Source organism: Lipotes vexillifer, unplaced genomic scaffold, assembly GCF_000442215.2.
Source record: "Lipotes vexillifer unplaced genomic scaffold, Lipotes_vexillifer_v1.1 scaffold606, whole genome shotgun sequence".
Taxonomy (NCBI): domain Eukaryota; kingdom Metazoa; phylum Chordata; class Mammalia; order Artiodactyla; family Lipotidae; genus Lipotes; species Lipotes vexillifer.
Genome location: NW_006780574.1, coordinates 1,873,140 through 1,890,583, shown reverse-complemented (window position 1 = coordinate 1,890,583; position 17,444 = coordinate 1,873,140).

Genomic DNA, 17,444 nt, shown 5'->3' with positions numbered 1-17,444 from the left:
GGGAAGCGTTTGTAAAAAAAAAAAAAAAATGGGTAGTCTTGCTAGGGCAAAGCATTAAAAAAAACCAACTACCTGTGTATACATTGAGAATGGTTGACTTTATTGAGGATGCTCTGACAAATGTGAAAGATACTCATTTAATTCATTTTTAATTTTGGACTCAAGCACACTTTTTGCTAGGCTCATTTCTTAATGTAATGTAAAGATACACACGCAGCTCTTCATGCCCTTTTGCCTCATTACTTATGTATCTTTTTCCCTCTGGTAAATGTCAGAGAGTAAAATCGAAAATATAGCTTGTTTGGAGTTTGAAATAGAGCCAGACATGCGGCTGTGTGTCTGAGGGAGGCACTGCTGTTCTTCAGTTCAGTCTGTCATTTTCCCCTGCACATTTCAACAGGTCTGACTCCCAACGAAGGTAATATTGGCTGTCCTTGTCCGAGGGTGGTCATGCAATCCCCTGACATAAGTGAGATTAAGGAATATTTGACCTGCTTGCCGAGGAACTGATGGTGTTTCTGTCAACATACTCATCTTTTATGGGAGAGCGTCAATTCCCCAATCAATGCCTGTTCTTGTCTTATGCCTTTCATAACAAGAAAGGTTAGCAGAAAAAAAAGAGACCTGTGAGAGCCAGTCATTTTCACAGAATTCCTGTGATACGGTGGGTATAGCAAAGGCAGGTTCAAAAGTAGTACTAATTTTTACTGTCTGCGTTTTAGTTGAATTACAATATCAGTACAGTGATAAGCTACTTGTGTTCATCTTTTAAATGTGCCTGTATTTTGAAATGGTCAGATTTCTGGTTCTGCTTCTTAGGACATATATGAAAGGTGATGATTCAGCTGCAGACATTGCTAGATATGTCCTTAGTATTAGCTTACACAAAAATGAGATCAGTAAACAATAGTAATTCTCTGGTTTGGCATTTGCAAGGTAAAGGAGACATCTCTACCTACTGTCTTTTCCCAAATGCATCAAGGGATCCAAAATAATTTATTGGAGTTATCTCTGGTCTTTTCCTTTCTGTAAGACCTCTGGTTATATCCCCAAGTCTTTACTTCCTTTGCTTTAGTAATTACTAAGGTAGCGCTGAGGGAAAATACAGGCTCAGGAGCTGAGGCTTTTGGTTGTATTGTTAGGGGTTAGGGGATTTGAACATCTGGCCCCTTTCATTGGGCCTCAGTTCTTCTCTCAGAACACGAATAACATTGATCACCACCCAGGCAGCAGCAACTTGCACCTTACAGAGCTAAGGGGTGAATTAGGTCAATCCAGTTCTCATAACTGCCATGTCACTTAAACTCTGTTCTACAGATGAAAGCACCAATCAATTGTCTTTTGTACTTTTCTACCAGGATAACTTTTGCTATGTCACTTTATTACCCTACATGGCTGCTTTCTTCCTGAATGAGATACTTGACCCAGATGCGACTTCAGATGAGAATCATTTACAGATAACACAATCAATGAAGAAATATTTATTTTGTGCTTAACCCCTTGCTACACTCTGTGAAGGTAACAAAAATATAAGACATGATTCTTGCCCCACAGGAACTTTCAATCTCGTTAAGAACTCTAACGCTAACGGGGTAACCACATATAATTCTAGACTGTGTAAGTAAAGTGGTTTATTGTATGTGCTAGTTGATGGGGTTAAAGAACTGTCATAGTTCAGGGAAGGAGTAATTAGTGGTCCATGGGGCTAAAGTAAAGGGTGAGCAGACTACAGCAGAGAATGACAGTTGGGAAGGAGAAAATAAATTCTGATAATTAGGGTAGGAATCAGCTATAGAGGTCTCTGAACACTTACCTACAGGGCTAAGATTTAACACAGCAAGTTCTCTGAGCCAGTGAAGGTTTCTGAGTAAGAGAGTATAATGCTGAGAATAGGATATAGTAGCTATGAATTTAGAGTACATTATCCAAATGAGGAAAACATTACCTCATTTTACTTTCTAAATCAAATAAATCGGACTTGACCTCTATCTACCAGAGGTGTCAAGAAATACTATTTCAGCCATTTGGGGTAGAGGGGAGCCTCCCCGAGATTCATGTAAAAACTGCAAGGCCGGAAGGAGGCTTCTGGTCTTTAGTTCATTGTGGCTATTCCCAGTATGCTCCCAGAATTATAAAGCTCGCATGGTCTTTTCACCGTAGTAGCTTGCTACACTCACTGCGTTCCAAGTATGAAGACCTGCACTTTCCTCATGGCTCCAACGTCATGGCCCTTTTGTGTTTTGTCACCTCGGTCATGCTATTATGGGTCCCTTTGTCATTTGGGGCACCATGTAGGAGTGGGACACAGTTCCAACTCTGACCCTCCACCATCTTGCAGGAACAAACCATATCTGCTTCATTATTGAGCCAGCTCTGCTTTCTTCGCCCTCAGCATGAACCCCCCCCCCCCTCAGTTAGCTTATTCTCACAAAAGCCTGGATATGGGGGAATGCGCTCTGGCTATCTCCGAATTTCTGCTTTTGGCCCCGCTTCACGAAAATCATTGCTAACTTAACAGCCCAGACTCAACACAAAAGGCTTTTGAGTTGGGTATAAAATCTACCTCTAATTATTTCCCATCTCCAATATGAAAACTGACATTCCATAGTTACTCTGTCCCAGGTGTTTAAGCACTGGATGAGGGGCAGCCTGGAACTAGGAAGCTAGCAAAAAGGCTGTGCAATAATCCACAGGTGATTGCTGAGGGCCCTGCCCAGGATATGAAAGCGACTTTCTGTAAGGTAATACTCTTATTAGGGGATCTGGTATAAAACAAAAAAAAGAATTTGACTCCAATCTCCTTGTTATTTCACTTTCCTCCTTTCCCCACAGCCATTCCTGCAGTGAGGTTGTCAAACAGAGACCTACTGCAGTGCTTGTAGCCTGGAGCAGTAGAAAGCAGCTTCTCACAGTTTTTACAGCTTCTGTGTGGGAGTTGTAACAATTAGTTTCTTTTTCCTCAGACAAGCCATATTTAGCACAGAAAAGAAGTGGTGTTCTGTTGAGTTATGTTGAAATAGCTGAGAGGAGACAACTTGGATAACAGGGAGGATAGCATTGAGCCTGGGAGATGCACTGAACTGTGGAGAATGTAAAATATTATAAGGAAACTACCACCAGTTGAGTTTGGAAGTGAGGGTGGGAGAGATCAGGAAGGCACTGCTAACTATGTGATCACAGAGAAGAATTATAAAGAGTTTGGGACAGAAACAATTCCTAGAAAAGCATAAAGAGAATCTGAAAAGAAGGAATGATTTTTTTCTAGTTATCATAATGTCTTGAATAGAATTCTAAATATACTTTCTTATTCCTCCTGGCCCATAAATGGGAACTAATGAAAAAGTGATGTAGGAACTTAACATTTTACTCTGTGATTGTGCTAATATACTTAAAACTCATACTGTTTCAAGTTAATGAACATACACACACACACACACACACACACACACACACACACATATAATTGTCCTCACTGTGGACAATAGGACTTGGCAGAAACAGAAACCAGGAAAGTGCTGCCATGAGGGTCCATGGTATGACATCAAGAAGAGTGAGGGCTTCCCTGGTGGCGCAGTGGTTGAGAGTCCGCCTGCCGATGCAGGGGACACGGGTTCGTGCCCCGGTCCGGGAAGATCCCACATGCAGCGGAGCGGCTGGGCCCATGAGCCATGGCCTCTGAGCCTGCGCGTCCGGAGCCTGTGCTCCACAACGGGAGAGGCCACAACAGTGAGAGGCCCACATACCGCAAAAAATTAAAAAAAAATAAAAAAAAATAAAAAGAAGAGTGAGATTTCTCAAAAAATTAAAAAAAGAACTGCCATATGATCCAGCAATTTCATGTTTGGGTATTTATCCAAAGAAAACAAAAATACTAATTAGAAAAGATACATGCATTCCTATGTTCATTTCAGCATTATTTACAGTAGCCAAGATATGGAAGCAACCTGTGTGTCCACTGATAGACAAATGGATAAAGGAGATATTTTATACACACACACACACACACACACACACACACAATGGAATATTAGTCGTATGAAATGAAGTCTTGCCATTTGCGACAAAATGGATAGATCTAGAGGGTATTATGCTAAGTGAAATGAGTCAGGCAAAGATAAACACTGCACAATACCACTTATAAGTGGAATCTAAAAAACAAAACAAATAAACAAGCAAAAAAATGAAAACAGACTCACAGATACAGAAAACAAATGGCTGATTGCTAGAAGGGAGGGCTGTGAGGGGGTAGGTAAAAATGACGAAGGGAATTAAGAGGTACAAACTTCCAGTTAAGTAATAAGTTATAGGGCTGTAATATGCAACATAAGGGATATGGTCAAAATATTATAATTACTTTGTATGGGGACGGATGGTTACTAGACTTGTGATAATGATAATTTCATAATGTATGCAAATGTTAAATCATTATGTAATACACCTGAAACTAACATAATATCATACATCAACTATATTTCAATGAAAAGTAATAAGAAAAAAAGGAGAAGAGTACTGAAGAAGTGTCTAGATGGTACTGAGTTCATCATCACTATTAGTATCAAACAAGAAGCAGGATTCTTTATATAAAAGATATATTTTAACGTGAGTTTACTACTTGCTGAGAAAGTTGTAATTGAAAACTTTTGAGATGCATTTCTCCCAGAATTGTGACAATTTTCTCATACTCTTTCCTCATCCTTCCTCACTGTTATCAAGTCATATTGGCAGATGCAGCATGAAACTGAAGGAAGGAGTTGTAGGAAGTTATGCGTTTGCACCTTCCATAAGTTTTAGAAAATTCTGAGTTTTGGCTGGAGTGTATCTGGTGGCCAATCAAATCTCACAGGAATCTGCTAATTGGCTTTGTTTCATTGTACTTTGCTCCAGAACCACGGGTTCCCAGCTACAGGATAGAATGGATGCTCATGCCGTTAACAGTGGAAAGGGGCCCATTAATGAGATGACGGCCAGAAGTAAATTGTTTTTTATTTTTCCTCAGAGATGAGGTTCCTTAGGTATTATCTCTCAAGAGTGGCATTCTAGACATTCGTGGGGAGCAACACTTCACTGTGCAGAACTGCCTTATGTATTGTGTTCCTGACCTTCTCTCCACAAATTCCAGTGTCATCTCCCAAAACCCAAAACACTCCTACATGATTCCAAATGTTCCCTGGTTGGGGGTAGTATCAGACTGGCTAGGAAATTAGTCTACCCAGCATATGTTTATAATCCCCAAAGAACTGATGAGCTACATGAATTACATAAAACACTGAACATAACCAGTATTCTTTAAAATTGTTTTAAAAACTTTTATTTTTAAAAACTTTTAAAATTTAAAAAAAATTTTTAAATTTAAAAAATTTTATTAAAAACTTTTAAAATTTTTAAAATTAAAAAAATTTTATTAAAAACTTTTAAAAATTTAAAAAACTTTTTAAAAACACCAAATACCAAATGCAAATGAATACAAAATAAGAACAACCTCCCCCAGATCTCAAAAAAGTCATACTCATTGTTTGAATAAACTTTTGGAACTTGTCCATTCAATGAAAACATTTGGTTCAAGTTCCTTGTGGCTCACGGCCACAAACATCACTTAGAAATGCCAAGTGCCTCTTGCAGAAAAAAGCAGCATAGGTTATCGTTTTCTGTTTTAATGTGCAATGAACAAGTAAAAGGTGATGAAAGAACTGAGGAGTGTTATGTGTATGTAGAGTGAGTGTACACTTGTGATTTTGTATCTTGGCTCATGGATTATATTTTTTATAGCTTAATAGGTAAGCACATTTGGACTAAGAAAAGAAGCAAGATGCTTTAGTTTTATAGTAACTGATGCACCATCTTTGCCTTTCTTTCCTGAGGGCCAGGGCCTCCATAGGATGACTGCACAGTGTGACTTCCACATATAAATCACAGCCTGCCACCTGTTATTTAATAGCTAGCAGTGCTGACTCAATAACAGCAAGGCTCTGTAAAACTGTTCCTTCCAGCCCTGGGTGTTCCCCATAGAGGTAATTGTCTAGAAAATAAATTTTCTGGACAAAGAACAAGAAGTTACAGATGTAGGAACATCTTTTAAAGTCTTAGAAGTTAACTTTCAACTGTGCTGATGTGTCTGGTTCTTCATTCTTTAGAGTTATTGTTGTTAATTTTCATCACATATAAATAGATTTATATAAGTAGTTTTCAATTAAAGGACCCTGAAATACCCATTGGGCATCTATAATGATTGCAGAGGCTAGTGGTTACTCAGACTTACATTTTTTTTTCCAGCAGTTTTGCTGGCAGCGAAGTAATGTATTATATACAAGGAAAACCACAGTTGCAAAACCAATTGCCAAGGGGCTTGTAAAATCCAGCTTTCAAAAGTTACTGAGGCATCAAAGTAAAGGACAAAAGAACCAGATATTTTGATCAGTTTCTCAAGGTCAAACACATTACTAATTCATCAAATATCTCTTTCTGCTGAAGTTATTTGAAAAGCAAATAACCTGTTCTGTGCAGATGTTGTACTTAATAACTCTAATTCTTCAAGAAAAAAGGCAGCAATGGAACAGACAGAATTTTCTACTGCTGTAAGGAATACCTTCATTGGTCTGAAAAACACTTGCATCATTAATAAATTCTTTGAATATTCTTAATAAGAAACCTGAAAATTTTTGACTGTAGTAGCTATAGCTGATTATCTTTTATGTCAGTTACATCTGCTGGTTTAGAGGACAAACCATTACAAATTCTAATTATGAATAAGATGGAGTATTCTAAGGTGTCTTGATTATCTTTGTCTTAGAAATAGAAGTCACTCAATTTATACCTTGTGATATAGATTAGACATGATTGATCTGGCTCCCAAAATGGAAAGCAAAATTGGCTGTGGGCTGGGGGGGTGGGTCTGGAAATCTATTATCACATCTTCACTGACTATTTTCTCAAACATTGGCCATGAGACTTCCTTTCTCTGGCCTTGTAAAATGAGGCCTTCAAAGCTGATAAACTCCTTTAGTTCTAAAGTTTACATTTCTCTCTCTAAATTTATTTAGAACTATTTTATAACAGTTCTACTCCATGCATATAACAAGAAAACTGTGGTAGTTATTCTAGTCAAGAAATGACTTCCATGGGAAAAGAATTTGAAAAAGAATAGATACATGCATATGTATAACTGAATCACTTTGCTGTCCACTGGAAACTAACACAACATTGTTAATCAACTGTACTCTGATGTTAAATAAGTATTAAAAAATAAAGCACAAGAAATGACTTCCAAAGAGAAGTTAGCATACATTTCAAGGTAGAGTCTACCATTTCACATGGGAAGACTGAGGGAAGACTTAAATAGATGTGATGGTTAATTTTATGTGTCAGCTTGACTGGGCCAAGTGATGCCTAGATTAAACATTATTTCTGGGTGCGTCTGTGAGGGTGCAGCTGGATGAGATCAGCATTTGAATCAGTGGACTTAGGAAAGCATATGGCCCTCCATAATTTGTGTGGGCATCATCCAATCTATGGATGGCCTGAATAGAACAAAAAGATGGAGGAAGGAGAGCTTCATCCTTATTTGCTTTCTGCCTACCTGTTTGGGCTGGGACGTTGATCTTCTGCCGTTGGACTGCGATTTACACTATCAGGCTCTCCTGGTTCTCAGGCCTCTGGACTTGAACTGGGATTGTACCATTGGCTTTCTTGGGTCTCCCGGTTGCAGAAAGCAGATCATGGGACTTCTCAGCCTCCTCTCTCTCTCTATCTTTTGAGAGACTTATATGTTATATATATAGAATATTCTATTATGTTTGTGTGCATATATATACACATCCTACATTCTACTGGTTCTGTTTCTGTGGATTATGCTAATACACCAGAGACTGAAGCATCATGACATAGGACAACACTGGGTCACAAGTATTAATCCTATGTAGCTTGACCTACATACACTGATGTGGGCATACTCTACCACTAAGGTATACCACAAATTATAGCTGCCTAATCAATTTGTGAAAAATCTATATGAGAGTAAATGGTAAGTACAGACTTTTAAGAAAGGTACCAAGAAGGAATAAGAGAAGGAAGAAGACCTAGGGGAAGTGGTAGTATCAGTAGTAGCAGTGGTGGTACTGGTGTGTGTGGTCCCTCCTGACATCTAGAAAGTATGGAAAATCACAAGCTCAGGTGGAGTAAAATGAGAAGATGCAAATCTCCTTTCTTATTCTAAGTAGATTTTGAAATCATTAATGAAGGCCTATGGCTGGAGTAATTCTTGGCAGGAAAGGACATAGGATCCTTTATAACATGGACTGTGGCTTTAGTGCAAGGTCTAACCTATAAGAAGGGTCAGAGGAACTAACCATTTATATAGAGCTGACTCCACTGAGTTTTTTAGTTTTCAAAAGAGACCCAACATAAATTATTTCTCATGTTGGACTGCAACTGAGAGTTGAGAGTTGGCAGACTCATGCCTACATCTAAGTGGCTGATGCCTGTCAGGTCCTCTGAATACCCTGGCTCTAGGCCTAAAGCAGTTAAGCTTTACTGCTGAGTCAGTTTTAGAGAGATGAGACTGTCGGTCATTGCAGTCCTGTGGTATCAGGATCTGTGAGGATGCCAGCAGGTGGCTGCATGTGAGTTGGGGGCAACTGGGTTGAATTTGGAGTTCAGCAAATACTAATATTCATAATGCCTTCTCCGTCTCAAACCCCATGGAGTTCTAATACAATTTATTCTCTCCTGGTCAAGCTTTCTTTCCAGTAAAATCTCAGGAAATGCCAAATAATTTCCTGGCCAAACTAGTTTTTAGACCACATTTAGAATAATATTACCAACAGCAGAACTGAAAATAATTCATGTGTATATACTTAAAACTTTGCTGAGCATCTCCCTTCTTTTCTTGACTCCTTCTTCCCAGGACAAGGAACCTGTGCAGGCAAACTGGAAGAAGCAGTGGGAGGGTAGACAGTACCTGTGTATCATACATTAATCACAAATCTATCAAAAAATTCTGCCCAATAGAGAAAACGATCCCTCCAACTCATTGCTTCACAAAAAAACATCTATTCTTCGCTCATATTCTGTACCCCCAAATTTAATTTTAACCTGCTTTATTAGGTTATTGTCTGCAAATCAGTGCTTGCCTTTGTCCTTGTATTAGAGATCCTCAAGGACATGGATTATGGATGCATCTTGTTTTGTATATACCTGTCGTCTTGCCACATGAAAATAGACACATACATTTTTAATGACAGTGATGATGAAGACACCTAGACCTTGTGCTGGGAAACTTTGACGGTATACTCCCAAGTAACATTCAGGAGAATAGTTTCCAGATTCTCTGCCTGAAGCTTTGACATAGGGGCAAAGGGTAAATATTCACAGGCACCATGGAATTCAATAGAAGGCAAATGTTCATCATCAGTTCTCCTTCAAATCTCCCTGGATTTACTGGCTCTAATGAACCTGACACAATCAAGAACGTGTGTGTACTGCAGACTTAACCTACATTCAGGGTTATCTTTCTCTGTGTCTGGCTAAGGCAGATATCTATTTTCATAAGTCTGGCTAGCGTGCCCCATCATTTCTTATAGCAGATTCCATTTCCTGTTAGTGACATATTCGGATGTAATATCTAGATAGGGGCTTGCTGAAGTATAATCCACGTTATCCTAATGGCACGCCTGAAATAGCAGGAGAGGAGCAATATACGTGTTATATCACAGAGAGGAGAGGCAGCAGGCAGTCTGAGTGACACTGATAGGCAGTTTTCTTCTTAGAGTGCCTTCTGACGTGGGAGTCTTGAGTCTTGTCAAATTAACTCACCCAGAAAGGCCCCTGCTGAAACAAACTTGTCTGAACTATTAAGTAATCTTTGTTTCTCAAGTCTGGAAAAATGAAAAACGTCTCCTTAGAATACATAAATATATGAATTTAGACAGGGCCATGATCGTAGTCTTGACTGGCCTGCAGACCATATCAGTAATTCTCAAAGTCAGGTCCCTGGACCAATACCATTGGCTTCATCTGGAAATTGTTAGGAAGGTGTGTTCTTAGGTGCCACCACTGAGCTGCCGCATCAGAACTTCTGAGGGTGAGCCCAGCAATCTGTTTTAAGAAGGCTTCCAGGTGAATGCACAGTAATGTTTGCAAAGAACTAACTAGCCTATTTTCTTAAGCTATCTGAGCTATTCCTTTGCTACATCAGAGATGATTGTTAAAGTATCATCCAAATTTATCACATAATGATACATTTGGTTATAGCACAAAATGCCATTTGAATGGCTCAGTTTTTATGTTCTTCGTTGACACCATTGCTTCCTTAAGCAATGATGTGACAAATTTGTAAAATAAACTACTTTATTCCTTTTTGTACAGCCTAAGCTAAGGGTCTGTGATGGAACAATGATTAATCTGTAAACTGTGGTCCTGCTGTCCATTCTGGCTTCATATTGGACGCACCTGATTTCTTTCCACTTGTTGATTTTCTCCATGACCATCACTGATCACTGAGCAGCAGAATAAGACCAAGGACCACAGAGTCCTAGACAGGGCTTTCTCCTGATTTGAATTCCCACAGGGAATGATGTCAGAATGTGCATAAACTCCTGCAGTATTTTGAGCTAAAGGAGAAAAAAAATGCAAGCCAGGATATTACCTGTCCCCCACGCCACCCCCAAATCTTAAAAGCTTTCATGATCCAGTGAAATATAAAACCACTGCCAAGTTGTAGGTACTGAGAAACGACTGTAGGTGACGGGTCAACCAGGTCCCCTACTTGGAGAGCTCTAAGTGTCAGGATCTGCCCATCTTAGTCCCCACCTGCCACTTGTTATATTTCTTCCATCTCTCTCTTCAGACTGACTCTACTTCCCTCTGTCTTTATAGGAATTATTATTAAGATTCTTCCTTCATAATGGTGCCTCATATCTATTTGGCACTTGGCTTTATCATCACCTTTAGTTTTAGTTACTTGAAAATTTCTTTGGAATTTTAAATGCAATATCCCAGTCTTAACTGTCACATCAGCTTCTGTATAACTTCTTTGTGTTTGTTTGATTGATTGTTTACTATTTTGTTCTGAATGTTGTCACCTTTTTGTTTTCCCCTCTATTTGTTTCATTCCGTCTATTTAACCTGTCCACTTATTTTCTGACAAATAATCACTCTGCTTCCTCTTCTTTTCATGTGCCTGCCTCCAGCTTGCCTGGTTTGGACTCTAGCCTTGCTTTGATCTTGGATCTGTGTGTGTAGCTCAAAGTTATACGTTCAACAGACTCCAATACCACTAAAGGTGCCTTGTTCCACTATATATTTTTTTCTGGCTTTTTTCTTGAATTCGTGATATTTTTGACATTATTAACATTCCTGTACTCCTATACATATCATGGCTCTTCAATGTACCCTACTACTATATGCAGAAGCTCCTGACTTGGGTTCAAGTCCTTTTAATCTGATATTGCCTTGCCACTTATTTCCTCTTTACAGACTAATTTTGACAGGTTCCCAAGAAGATTAGTGAAACAAGCCTGGTGATATTTTTGGCTGCAATTCCCCACCGCCCCCCTTTACTTGACAAATCTCAGTAGCCCAGTGGTCACAATTGCGTACAAGTGTACCCTGTATAGGATAGCAGCCTGCAGCATAGCCTGTATACATAGCAGCCTAGTAGCTGCTGTCCGTCAGCCTGACCTCCTGTCTAAGAAGCAGTTATTCGGAAGCTGTAGATGTTAATCAAAGATGGAATTCATCTCTATTTAGTGCTGATAGTATAGGCAGTTCTGTACTAATTACTCTCTTTCAATCACATCTAACTTGGCCTCATAAAGAAAAAAAAAGTTCTGCTTGGAGTTGCCTTGTGAAATGAGGAAAGGACAGCAAATGTCAGCTTGTTTAGGAAGAGGAAGTAATGGGATGAAAAATCAACATTAAAAACCTCATACTCGTCAGGAAGATCTGATCTCAGGAATATTTTGATTTCTTGTGTAGCTAAACTTTACTTATCACCCTAAGACAACTTTGCACCAATAATATTTGAGCCCCTGATTCTCTAAGTGAGTCTTGGACAAAAGGAAGAGAATGAAAGACCAGCAATCTCTTCTGAGCTATGAGTCTTGGGATGGAGGGTGATGAACCATCGTGGTTCTGCTTCTGTTGGACAGTCGAGGAGGGAGACTTTCAGGAAGACTGAGCACTTGTCATAAAATGAGACTGCCAGGCATGGATGCAGCACAACTGAATGACTTTCTGAGACTTGATATGGCCCAGATTAGCACCATCTAATAGAAACATAATGTGAGACTCATATGTAATTTTAAATGTCCTAGAAGCCATATTAAAGTATGTGGAGACTTTTGATTTTAATTGCAATAATGTATCTCATTCACCCATATATAGATAAAATTATTATCGAATATATAATCAGTAAAAAAAGTTTTTAATGAAATATTTTCAATGATTTTATTTGAGCTAAGTTTTTGAAATCCAGTGTGTATTTTAAACTTACAGCACATCTCGGTTCAGAGTAACCATAATTCGAGTGCTTAGGAGCATGTGGGTCTAGTGGCTGCTGTACTGGACAGTGCAGGTCAAGATGCCATAGCTTCCTCCATTGAATAGGCAACTGAAGAAAGGAGTCCAATTATGGTTCAAGAAGAATGTCCAGTGCTGGCTGTATCTACTCTAATAATAAATAAACCAACCATTAACCATTATGATTTGGGAAAATAGACAGTTAATGCCACATCCTTGTTTTACAATGGGCTCAGTAAGTAAATAGCTTACTAGTCATATAATGCTTGATATTATGAATTTTCTATTTGCTTGACCATGTGGTTAGGTTAGAGAGAACAGGAACAAACAGTGCCTTCAGAGCTAATTCTTTTACCTAACTTGATTGTCTGGAAAAATATCTTGCTATATCTTGAAAGCTCAAATGGGCTTTGCCTACATGTAATACAATGTGCAGTTATAACATCAAGTGTAAAACCCACCAGTGGATTAATTTAATCCAATTCAATTTTAATCAGTTCAGTTAAGCTATCTACTTAGTGATAACACTTTCAGTCACATTGGTCATTTCATTACCTAACCAGAGAATTCAACCAATAGTTTTTATCTGATAGCCTTTTCAGTTATGGTTTATAGCTACAAGATTCCCATATAATGAGGGCTTTAGATCTACCCACTTCGAAATATTTGGCTTGACAGGTTATTCCCTTCCTGGTTTGAATAATTGCCTTGAAACATAATAATGCTTCATCTATTCAGGGACAGAATTGCAAACTCCTATAAAACTTAGAAGTAGAATGGTTTCTAAAGATGTTACCATTCCGTGGTCTTCGTATGTGGAGTGGGGCTGCGTAGGGAGTGCTCAAATACTGGAAGAGTCAAAGATTTTCCAGGGCACAGTTTTAAGAAATTCAATTTTTAAATCCTCAATAACAGGTATATCCAACTCAAGATAAATTTATCTGATAAATTGTTGGAATGTTTTAACTTCTTTTTTTTTCTGACAAAAGACAGATATTATATACTGATTGTTCATCTTCCTATGGTGCATGGTTTACTACAGAAAATACCCAGGGTGCTCAACAGGGGAATCCTCATTTCATGAGAAATCAGGATCCTATAATCTCATAGGGCTTCTTCTATTTTTCTGTTTTAGAGTGTATACTTCTTTTAAGGATGAAACAAGGTACTAGAATTTTGATGATAAAATGACTTGGGTGCATGTGGTAGACAGAATTTTAGCCTCCCCCCCCCCCCCCCCCCCCCCCCCCCCCCGCCTCCCCTTCCCAAAGGCAAACCCGAAGGTGTCCCTTCCCCCACTGACTAAAGCCCGCCCCCCCCCCCCCCCCCGCCGCTGCTAGGCACCTGTATATTACAGCATATGGCAAAAGGGACTTTGCAAGTGGAATTTTGGTTAAGGACCTCAAGATAGGAAGATTACTCTGGATTATCTGGGTGGGCCCAATGTAATCTAATTAAGTGCCCTTAAAAGTGGAAGAACAATGAATGCTCTTCTTGGACCATAATCAGGTTCCTTCCCTCAGTTGCTTGTTCAAGGCGGAAGAGTCAGAGAGATGCAATGACTGAAGAGGTAGGAGAGTATCAGAGAGTGACAGAGATTCAACCTGTCATTACTGGTTCTGAGATGAAGGGAATCACAAACCAGTGAATGCAGGTGACCTCTGGAAGCTGAGAATGACCCCCAGCTGACAGTCAGCAAAGAAACCAGACCTCAGTCCTACAACTGCTTGACAATAAATTCTGCTAACAACCTGAATGAGCAAGGAAATGGACGCTCCCTAGAGTATCCAGAAAACTTAGCTCTGCTAAAACCTTGATTTCAGCCTTGAGAGATTCCAACCAGACCCAGCAGAGCCTGCTGGATGTCTGACCTACAGACACTGAGAAATAATAAATGGTTTTGTCTTTTGGTTTTTTTCTTTGGCCACACAGCTTGTGGGATCTCAGTTCCCCAACCAGGGATCAAACCCAGGCCATGGCAGTGAAAGCACAGTCTTAACCACTGGACGGCCAGGGAATTCCCAAATGGGTATTGTTTTTAGCTACTAAGTTTGTGGTATTTGTTACAACAGCAATAGAAAACTAATTCAGGATGGAAATGATCATTTCCTTTAAAAATTTTGCCTGTTTCATCTCCTGATCTTTATTAAAGAATGAATTGCTGTGAAGGGACAACCTTATGAAAACAAAGACATATTGGTAGAAAATAATATCCACTAATTTTTTTTCACATATAAATGTAACAAATTATCATCAACTATCCTTAATAAGAAGCATTAGAAAGCATCACTTGTTAGAAAGAAAAGCGCCTTTGAATTGCTGAATGGATCAGCAACACAGAATCTTTTAAATATTACTGGACTGTTTTCTAGGATAACGAACATTTCAAGATACCCTGGACAAAAACCCATGAAGAAAAGTTTCCTCTGATTTTTTTTTCCAGATTTCTTGCGTTTGATTCATTAAAATGGTTAAAATTTCTTTTATTAAATCTTTATTCTAATTACAGGAATACTGTAATTTTATTTTATTTTATTATTTCATTATTTTATTTTATTATTTACAATGTTTAATATTTTTAACCGTAGTTGACTTTCAATACAATGTTTAATATTTTATCTCCTATTACAAATGTTAGGTCTATGACAATTAGATTTTAACAGCATTTATTTATTTTATATTACATGTATAGGAAATGCTTGATCATAATTTATCTCATTAGAATTGAAATTTTCTCATTACCAATGAAATATTACTGTTATTTCTCATGACATCATAATTTATAATTTGATCATATTATTTTTATTAATTATAAACTAATGTAATGATAAATTAGAAAAAAATAGCATTCAGACCCTTTGGTCACAGGAAATGAGATAAAATTTAAAATTTCAGTGTGGGTGTGTATTTGAATCTATATAAACATACACATCCATAGATAGATAGAGATATAAATGTAATAGGGTAATCAATAAAAGGCTCTAAAGGATAAAGATATTTTATGTTATGGCAAAATTGGGGGGGGGCACTATACCAGAAATTACATCTTTTCAACTATTATGAAACTATTTAGATGTCAGGTTAAAAATGTGCAAAGGATAAATAATTTACAACTTCTTTTAGGATGTTTGGAGAAAAAATTTTAAAACCACTGATCTGATCCACTGTCTTGGCCTTGTTGTCCTAGAAACTGGTGTTTTCATGAGTACTTTTTAGGGAGTTCAATCCCAGGGTCGAGAATGAAGGTCAGAGGGGGTGAGGCAGGGACGAGGGGAAAGCTGATAACAGAAAGTCTCACACAACTGACTGCTCAATTCTCTAAGGCCATTCTTGAAGAAGTGATTGAAACTGAACCTCAGAACCATCTGTCTAGAGGGAGGAAAGGAGGAAATTTAACCTCAGGATCCTATCTAGACCCCATTGCTCTACGGTTCAACCCAAAGGATGCTAACTCCCTCATGTTCCATTGTTGTTATGTGTGAATGGTGAAGTGGGCTTCTTGGATTTGTCATATCTTGAGGCCACAGGGAAGATGGGAAGGAGAGGTGAGAACCTAACAGGTGTGTCTGCATGAAGTCAGTTAGCAACCTTACAGAGCTCAGTAGCAAACAAAGTAGAGACAGATGAGGGTGAGAAAGTCTGAAATGATGTCCAACAGGTTTCTCTACGGACTCCTTTTGCACCAGTTGGATATGCTCATGTCTTTCTATTTTTATTATTATTTTTTTTTGCGGTACGCAGGCCTCTCACTGTTGTGGCCTCTCCCGTCGCGGAGCACAGGCTCCGGACGCGCAGGCTCAGCGGCCATGGCTCACGGGCCCAGCCGCTCCGCGGCATGTGGGGTCCTCCCGGACAGGGGCACGAACGCTTGTCCCCTGCATCGGCAGGCGGACTCTCAACCACTGCGCCACCAGGGGAGCCCTCATGTCTTTCTTTATATCCATTTTCCATAGTTCAACATAAGACTCCTTTTATGGGAGAATAAGATGTCCTCACATCTTCCCTGAAAGGGGAGATCCAAGCACAATCAGCTAGAATTTCCTTCAACATAACTCTATAAAAAGATTTAACATGAGATTAGCAAAACAAGCTAATGGCAAGTCCACTCTGCTGTAACTAATCACAAGGCATAATGATATTTATAATATTCCAGAACAACCTCCAGTCTGAGTTTTCCTACCCTCAGTCAGCACTGCAGCTGGTCCAAGTGAGATGATTTAGAGTTTCCTCCCCAATGGGTCTGGGCCCTTAGTTACTTTGTCCATGTCCATGAGGGCCATGGTTGTTGCTATCACCCATGCACTGTTATTATCTCTCTCTTAGTGAAGGAAGAACTAAGTGATTTTGGTGATTTCTTGGGCTCTACTCTTTTTTTAAAAATTTTGTTTTATATTGGAGTAGAGTTGATTAACAATGTTGTGTTAGTTTCAGGTGTACAGCAAAGTGATTCAGTTATACATATACATGGATCTATTCTCTTTCAAATTCTTTTCCCATTTAGGTTATTACAGAGCATTGAGCAGAGTTCCCTCTGCTATGCAGTAGGTCCTTGTTGGTTATCTACTTTAAATATAGCAGTGTGTACATGTCAGATGAATGGATAAAGAAGATATGGTATATATATATATATATATATATATATATAAAATAAAATATTTGCCATTAAAAAGAATGAAATAATGCCATCTGTAGCAATATGGATGTACCTGGAGATTATCATACTAAGTGAAATAAGTCAGATGGAGAAAGACAAATATCATATGATACTGCTTATATGTGGAATCTTGGGTTCTACTCTTTTTTGTGTGTGTGTGGTACGTGGGCCTCTCACTGTTGTGGCCTCTCCTGTTGAGCACAGGCTCCGGATGCGCAGGCTCAGCGGCCATGGCTCACGGGCCGCTGCTCCACGAGCCATGCTCCGGAGCATGTGG